This window comes from Arachis hypogaea, chromosome 16 (assembly GCF_003086295.3).
Source record: "Arachis hypogaea cultivar Tifrunner chromosome 16, arahy.Tifrunner.gnm2.J5K5, whole genome shotgun sequence".
NCBI lineage: Eukaryota > Viridiplantae > Streptophyta > Magnoliopsida > Fabales > Fabaceae > Arachis > Arachis hypogaea.
The window spans coordinates 41,511,582-41,518,506 of record NC_092051.1 but is presented as its reverse complement, the minus strand read 5'-3'; the positions used below and the strand labels follow the sequence as shown (position 1 = coordinate 41,518,506).

Genomic DNA, 6,925 nt, shown 5'->3' with positions numbered 1-6,925 from the left:
TCAGACTCTGAGAAATCATATTGACTTGCTGAGTCAATCTTTTATTCTGAGCCAGTATGGCATTTAGAGTATCAATTTCAAGAACTCCCTTCTTCATAGGCGTCCCATTACTCACAGGATTGCTCTCAGAAGTGTACATGAACTGGTTATTAGCAACCATGTCAATGAGTTCTTGAGCTTCTGCAGGCATTTTCTTTAGGTGAATGGATCCACCTGCAGAAGTATCCAATGACATCTTAGCTAATTCAGACAGGCCATCATAGAATATATCCAGGATGGTCCATTCTGAAAGCATGTCAGAAGGACACTTTTTGGTCAGTTCTTTGTATCTCTCCCAAGCTTCATAGAGGGATTCACCTTCTTTCTGTCTGAATGTTTGAACATCCACTTTAAGCTTGCTCAGCTTTTGAGGAGGAAAGAACTTGGCTAAGAAAGCCGTGACCAGCTTATCCCAAGAGTTCAGGCTATCTTTGGGTTGAGAGTCCAACCACACTCTAGCTCTGTCTCTTACAGCAAAAGGGAAAAGCATGAGCCTGTAGGCTTCAGGATCTACTCCATTAGTCTTAACAGTATCACATATCTGCAAGAATTCAGTTAAGAACTGAAAGGGATCTTCAGATGGAAGTCCATGAAACTTGCAGTTTTGTTGCATTAGAGAAACTAGTTGAGGTTTCAGCTCAAAATTGTTTGCTCAAATGGTAGGGATGGAGATGCTTCTTCCATGTAAATTAGAATTAGGTGCAGTGAAGTCACCAAGCATCCTCCTTGCATTATTATTATTATTTTCGGCTGTCATCTCCTCTTCTTGTTCGAAAATTTCTGAAAGGTGCTTGCTGGATTGTTGTAATTTAGCTTCTCTTAGTTTCCTCTTCAGAGTCCTTTCAGGTTCTGGATCTGTTTCAACAAGAGTATTCTTGTCCTTGCTCCTGCTCATATGAAAAAGAGGGAACAGAAAAATAATAATAATAGGGGTCCTTTTTACCATAGTATAGAGGTCCCTGTGTGAGTAGAAGAAAAGAAGAAGAGAAAATTCGAACACAGATGGAAGAGGGGGTTCGAATTTGGGTAAGATGAAGTGTTAGTAGATGAATAGATAAATAGAAGGAGATGAGAGAGAGAGAGAATTTTCGAAAATAATTTTTGAAAAAGAGTTAGTGATTTTCGAAAATAGTTTTTTTTTTGAAAAAGGTTAGTAATTTTTTGAAAATTAAAATCAAAAATTAAAATAATTAGTTAATTAAAAAGTGTTTTTGAAAAGAGGGAGATATTTTCGAAAATTAGAGAGAGAGTTAGTTAGGTAGTTTTGAAAAAGATAAGAAACAAACAAAAAGTTAGTTAGAAAAGATATTTTGAAATCAAATTTTTGAAAAAGATATGATTTTGAAAAAGATAAGATAAAAAGATATTTTTGAAAAGATATGATTGAAATTAGTTTTGAAAAAGATTTGATTTTTAAAATCACAATTAATGACTTGATTCATAAGAAATCACAAGATATGATTCTAGAACTTAAAGTTTGAATCTTTCTTAACAAGTAAGTAACAAACTTGAAATTTTTGAATCAAAACATTAATTGATGATGTTATTTTCGAAAATATGATGTAAAATTAAGAAAAAGATTTTTTTGAAAAATATTTTTAAAATTTTCGAAAATAACTAAGAAAAATGAAAAAGATTTGATTTTTGAAAAAGATTTTGAAAAAGATAAGATTTTTAAATTGAAAATTTGATTTGACTCATAAAAACAACTAAATTTTAAAAATTTTTGGAAAAGTCAAATCTAATTTTCGAAATTTATGAGAGGAAAAAAGAAAGATATTTTTTTGATTTTTGAATTTTTAATGATGAGAGAGAGAAACATGAAAATGATGCAATGCATGAAAGTTATGGATCAAAGTATGTGATGAATGCAAGAATGCTATGAATGTCAAGATGAACACCAAGAACACTTTGAAGATCATGATGAACATCAAGAACATATTTTTGAAAATTTTTATATGCAAAGAAAACATGCAAGACACCAAACTTAGAAATCTTTCATGTTTAGACACTATGAATGCAAAAATGCATATGGAAAACAAGAAAAGACACAAATCATGAAAACATCAAGATCACACAAGAAGACTTACCAAGAACAACTTGAAGATTATGAAGAACACTATGAATGCATGAATTTTTCGAAAAATGCAAGATGAATATGCAATTGACACCAAACTTTCAACTTGACTCAAGACTCAAACAAGAAACATGAAATATTTTTTATTTTTTTGATTTTATTAATTTTTTTTTGTATTTTCTTTTAATTTTTTTTCGAAAATCATTTTGAAAAAGAAAAATAAGGATTCCAAAATTTTTAATATGAATTCAAGGAATCTTATGATCTTTAGTCTAAAGCTCCAATCAAAGGGTCAGGCATGGCTTAATAGCCAGCCAAGCTTTAGTATGTAACTCAGACATGACACGCCTGACATTCCCTATCCAAAAGAATTAGATATGGCTTTACAGCCAGCCAGGCTTCAACATGCTTCATGAAACACTAGAATTCATTCTTAAAAATTATGAAGAAAAATATATTTTTGAAAACATTTTTATTTTAAAATTTTTTTCGAAAACAAAGGAGAAATTTTTGAAAGATTCTTGAAAAATTTTTGAAAATAAAACAAAAAGAAAATTACCTAATCTGAGCAACAAGATGAACCGTCAGCTGTCCAAACTCAAACAATCCCCGGCAACGGCGCCAAAAACTTGGTGCACGAAATTGTGATCCCCGGCAACGGCGCCAAAAACTTGGTGCACGAAATTGTGATCTCAGGCAACGGCGTTAAAAACTCTGTACGCACGTTTTAATAAATTGTTTTTCATTCACAACTTCGATACAACTAACCATCAAGTGCACTGGGTCGTCCAAGTAATAAAACCTTACGTGAGTAAGGGTCGATCCCACGGAGATTGTTGGTATGAAGCAAGCTATGGTCATCTTGTAAATCTCAGTCAGGCGGATAATAATTGATTATGGAGTTTTCGAAAATAATACTAATAAATAGACAGAAAATAAAGATAGAAATACTTATGTATATCATTGGTGAGAATTTCAGATAAATGTATAGAGATGCTTTCGTTCCTCTGAACCTCTGCTTTCCTGCTGTCTTCATCCAATCAATCCTACTCCTTTCCATGGCTGGCTTTATGTAAGGACATCACCGTTGTCAATGGATACTTTTTATCCTCTCTGGAAAATGGTCCGACGCACTGTCACTGCATGGCTAATCGTCTGGAGGCATCACCCTTGTCAATGGCTACATCCTATCCTCTTGTGAAAATGGTCCAAATGCTCTGTCACAGCACGGCTAATCATCTGAGGTTCTCGATCATACTGGAATAGGATTCACCCTCCTTTTGCGTCTGTCACTACGCCCAGCATTCGCGAGTTTGAAGTTCGTCACAGTCATTCAATCCTAGAGTCCTACTCGAAATACCACAGACAAGGTTTAGACTTTCTGGACTCTCATGAATGCCGCCATCAATCTAGCTTACACCACGAAGATTCTGATTAAGAGATCCAAGAGATAAACATTCAATCGAAGGTAGAACGGAAGTGGTTGTCAGGCACGCGTTCATAGGGAATGATGATGATTGTCACGTTCATCACATTCAGGTTGAAGTACAAATGAATATCTTAGAAGCGGAATAAGTTGAATTGAATAGAAAACAGTAGTACTTTGCATTAATTCATGAGGAACAGCAGAGCTCCACACCTTAATCTATGGAGTGCAGAAACTCTACCGTATGAAAATACATAAGTGAAAGGTCCAGGCATGGCCGAATGGCCAGCCTTCATGATCTAAGAACTAGGCGTCCAAAGATGATCCGAAGATGTTCAAAGATGTCTAATACAATAGTAAAAAGTTCTATTTATAATAAACTAGCTACTAAGGTTTATAGAAGTAAGTAATTGATGCATAAATCCACTTCCAGGGCCCACTTGGTGTGTGCATGGGCTGAGCTTGAATATTACACGTGCAGAGGTCAATCTTGGAGTTGAATGCCAGTTTGTAACGTATTTCTGGCGTTCAACTCTAGCTTGTGACGTGTTTCTGTCGTTTAACTCCAGACAGCAGCATAGAACTGGCATTTAACGCCCTTTTACGTCGTCTAAACATGGCCAAAGTATGGACTATTATATATTGTTGGAAAGCCCTGGATGTCTACTTTCCAACTCAATTAGAAGCGCGCCATTTTGAGTTTTGTAGCTCTAGAAAATCCACTTTGAGTGCAGGGAGGTCAGAATCCAACAGCATCAGCAGTCCTTCTTCAACCTCTGAATCTGATTTTTGCTCAAGTCCCTCAATTTCAGCCAGAAAATACCTGAAATCACAGAAAAACATATAAACTCATAGTAAAGTCCAGAAATGTGAATTTAACATAAAAACTAATGAAAACATCCCTAAAAGTAACCAGATTTTACTAAAAACATACTAAAAACAATGCCAAAAAGCGTATAAATTATCCGCTCATCATACCATAAGGTGACATTTTTACAAAATTTAAGACAAGTTTAGTGTCAACACATCTAGCCAGGACCTTGGCCAAGCTCTCTAAACAAAAATCGTATGAAGTACCATAAAGGCTGAAGTCGTCCATAAAAACTTCCAGGCAATTCTCCATTAGATCAGAGAAGACACTCGTCATGCACCGCTGAAAAGTGGCAGGTGCGTTACATAGTCCAAATGGCATCCAGGCAAAGGTGCCAAATGGACAAGTAAACATGGTCTTCTCCTGATCTTCAGGAGCAATATGTATCTGGAAGTAGCCAGTAAATCCATCAAGAAAACAGTAGTGAGATTTACCTGCCAAGCGGTCTAGCATCTGATCAATGAAGGGTAAGGGGTAATGGTCTTTTCGTGTGGCGGCGTTCAATCTTCTGTAGTCAATACATACTCGCCACGCATTTTGGACTCTTTTAGTGACCAATTCACCGTCGTCCTTCTTGACCGTCGTGATGCCCGACTTCTTGGGAACAACTTGAACCGGGCTCACCCACTCACTGTCAGAAATTGGGTATATGATATCCGCATCCAGTAATCGGGTAACCTCTTTCTTCACTACATCAAGGATGGTTGGGTTGAGCCTCCTTTACGGTTGCCTAACTGGCTTGGCTCCATCTTGGAGAAATATCCTATGCATGCACTTGCGGGGGTCAATTCCCACAATGTCTGCTAGGCTCCATCCTATTGCTTTCTTGTACTTTCTTAGAACATCTAGGAGCTTTTCCTCTTCTTCACTTGAGAGCTCACTAGCAATAATGACCGGAAACCTTTGGTTGTCCTCTAAGAAAGCATATTTCAAATGAGATGGAAGGGGCTTCAGTTCACTTTTTATCTCAAGATGAGGTTCCTTTTCATCAAGCTCATGGGATTCATTCTTGACAACTTTCTCATGTTCATCTTCTTGATCATCCGTCTCCTCAACAATGGGGTAGCACAACATCACATCGGAGCATGGAATGTTCTTCAGGAGGATGTTTCATGGCTTCCTCTAAATTGAACTTGATAGTCTTGTCTCCAACCCCAAAGGAATATACACCGGTGAAGGCATCTAACTTGAATTTAGAGGTTTTGGGGAAGGGTCTACTAAGTAAAATGGAGGATGAGCTTCTATTTTTTGCTGGAGGCTGATGAGCGGATAATTTATACGCTTTTTGGCATTGTTTTTAGTATGTTTTTAGTAGGATCTAGTTACTTTTAGGGATGTTTTCATTAGTTTTTATGTTAAATTCACATTTCTGGACTTTACTATGAGTTTGTGTGTTTTTCTGTGATTTCAGGTATTTTCTGGCTGAAATTGAGGGACTTGAGCAAAAATCAGATTCAGAGGTTGAAGAAGGACTGCTGATACTGTTGGATTCTGACCTCCCTGCACTCAAAGTGGATTTTCTAGAGCTAAAGAACTCGAAATGGCGCGCTTCCAATTGCGTTGGAAAGTAGACATTCAGGGCTTTCCAGAAATGTATAATAGTCCATACTTTGGCCAAGTTTAGACGATGCAAACTGGCATTCAACGCCAGCTCTCTGCCTAATTTTGGAGTTTAGCGCCAGAAAGGGATCCTGGAACCCAAACCTGGCGTCCAGCGCCAGAAAAGGAGCCAAAACCAGAGTTGAACGCCAGAAATGGATCAAAACCTGGCGTTCAACTCCACAAATGGCCTCTGCACGTGGAAAGTTAAAGCTCAGCCCAAGCACACACCAAGTGGGCCCCAGAAGTGGATTTATGCATCAATTACTTACTTCTGTAAACCCTAGTAGCTAGTTTATTATAAATAGGACCTCTTACTATTGTACTAGACATCCTAGATCCTGGATTGCATTCTGATCCTGTGATCACGTTTTAGGGGGCTAGCCATTCGGCCATGCCTGGATCTTTCACTTATGTAATTTTTTAAAGGTAGAGTTTCTACACTCCATAGATTAAGGTGTGGAGCTCTGCTGTTCCTCAAAGATTAATGCAAAGTACTACTGTTTTCTATTCAATTCATCTTGTTTCGCTTCTAAGATATTCATTCGCACTTCAATCTGAATGTGATGAACGTGACAATCATCATCATTCCCTATGAACGCGTGCCTGACAACCACTTCCATTCTACCTTCGACTGAATGAGTTTCTCTTAGATCTCTTAATCAGAATCTTCGTGGTGTAAGCTAGAATGATGGCGGCATTCAAGAGAATCCGGAAGGTCTAAACCTTGTCTGTGGTATTCCGAGTAGGATTCAATGATTGAATGACTGTGACGAGCTTCAAACTCGCGATTGTTGGGCGTAGTGACAGACGCAAAAGGATAGTAAATCCTATTCCAGCATGATCGAGAACCGACAGATGAATAGCCGTGCCGTGACAGGGTGCGTTGACCATTTTCACTGAGAGGATAAGA

The 6,925-nt window shown here is 37.5% G+C and overlaps 1 non-coding gene across 1 annotated transcript; it reads left to right on the top strand.

Annotated features, from left to right (window-relative positions):
• The first annotated feature begins 289 nt into the window (after window positions 1–289).
• Window positions 290–397, top strand: LOC112760604 (small nucleolar RNA R71). The gene has a single exon (XR_003181037.1). It is a non-coding gene; the product is annotated as a small nucleolar RNA R71 (small nucleolar RNA).
• Window positions 398–6,925: the final 6,528 nt, after the last annotated feature.